This window comes from Numida meleagris, chromosome 9, assembly GCF_002078875.1.
Source record: "Numida meleagris isolate 19003 breed g44 Domestic line chromosome 9, NumMel1.0, whole genome shotgun sequence".
In the NCBI taxonomy this organism is placed as follows: Eukaryota; Metazoa; Chordata; class Aves; order Galliformes; family Numididae; genus Numida; species Numida meleagris.
In genome coordinates this window covers 9906596-9908637 of record NC_034417.1, presented here as the reverse complement: position 1 = coordinate 9908637, position 2042 = coordinate 9906596, and positions in this window count along the sequence as shown.

Sequence of the window (2042 nt, the reverse complement as noted above, 5' to 3'; positions counted from 1 at the left end):
CACTCATGTATTCTGAGTTCACAGAGGTTTCTTGGGCTTCCTGTTGAAGAAACTGATTTAGTAAGTAACTGAAGAAAAGGGAAGGAGGACCTGGGAAATGAGACTGGTAGTCCAGGTAGTAGCCTGAGAAAGTTGTCCCTTTGAGACAAGTAATGTCTTCTGGCACCAGCAGGGATGTTCTCTATCTGCTAGCCTACTGGCATAGTTCCATCAGGCGGACAATTTTTGACCAATTCTTGGAAGAAAAGATTTGACTATTAAAAATTATCTTCACGCTAAATGGGACAGTATAGTAGGAGCTCTGTCCTCTGGAAAACAAAAGGAGTCATCTGGACAAAAAAAAAATGGAAGACATAAGCTTTCATAGAGAATATGATGTGAAGAACCACATTTAGAGCTGTCTATAATCAGCTTTACTCTTTTCCTCAGCTAATGGGCACAAAATCTGCTTCATTCCTTGAGAATAACACGATTAATAAACTGAATTACATATAACTGAAGAGGTGAGAAGGTTTAAAATATTGGTGACTGATCTCCTTGATAATACTCTGGCATTATGGATAACTTGAGCCTTCAGAACAGAAGATAAAGCTTTCTTGCCAAACAAAAACAAAACAAAACAAAAAAAACAAAAAAAACCAGTTTCCTTTCTACTTTCTATTCTTAGGTCTTACCAAACTTCATATATTGTAAAATGCTTGATGTGAGTTCACTGAGCAAACTGAAGCAAAAATAGCTTCTTGTGTTGTATGCCAAGAGGACAGAAAGACCTGCATAAGGTGGCTTTGATGTTTTCATCAAAGGTGAAATTTCTGACAGGTCATAGAAAGCAAATGTGCAGAACTCCATCTAACACAAATCACAGCTACTGGTGCCTAGAAAAACAGTGTTTGGACTTGGGATAGCTTGAGTTCAAAGTTGTATTAATTTGGTAGTCAAAATACTGACATAAGGACTTTCTTCACCAATTTTCACTCTATCAATGGGCAAAAACACCCAGTGTGTGCGTGTGACATTTGGAACGCAGTATAACTAAGTCTCACACTATGAATATCACGAACTGAAACAGAAGTAAGACCAGAAACTTTATTTTGTTGCTCTTTAATCTTTTGTATGTGAAGCAAAACAATGAAGGAAAAGGGGAAGAAGAGTGAGTTAACTGGGTCCTAGTGCAATAATGTGGTGATTGATTTAACACTGATGGCAGCTAAGTACTCCTCCATAACAGAATGGGAGAGTAAAAAATGTGATAGAAAAAGAGCTTGTGGGTTAAGAGAAGGTCAGGGAGATCACTCACCAATTACTATAGTGGGCAAAACAGACTCTGCATAAGGGAGATTAATGTAATCTGTTACCTACTAATAACAGACTACAGAAGTAAGAAGTAAATTCAAGCCAAAAACACCTTCCATCCCTTCTACCCTCATTCCTCCCGAGCTTGAGGTCCCTCCCGTGGGATGCAGTCCTTCCTGAACTAATCCCACATGGGCTCTCCGTGGGCTGCAGCCTCCTTCAGGCCATGTCCACTGCTGTGCTGTGTGCTCCTCCGTGGGCTGCATCCGTTTTTCTGGAGGGGAACCAGGAATTTGGTTTTTAGTTTCTAACACTTATGTGCCTCTACTTGCTTATTTGTGCTGCTTTTCTCCTCTGTGGACCACCTCATGTAAACTATACTATCTCCCATGTAATTATGCCAAATTAAAAATTGTCTGAACTCTGGAGAGTTTTCCAAAATATCCATCTTGAGGAGGTTAAGTTGAACTTTCGGAACACACAGACTTCTTTTAAAAATAACTTCATTTAGACTTCATTTAAAACTGCTCGTGGAAACACTGAGGAAATTGCAAACATTGGTTAATCTCTGTTGTAATGGTTACTAGTACCCCTGGGAAAAACAGCTAATGTTGCCCATAAAGCCCCATTTACAAGGCTTAGCATGTTAATTCCATTTCAAAGCGCCTATAAATTTCACTGAAACACATTAACGCGCCTATCTGTTTGCTTCCATCAATAAAAATACTACAAGAAATGACTGAAACGCC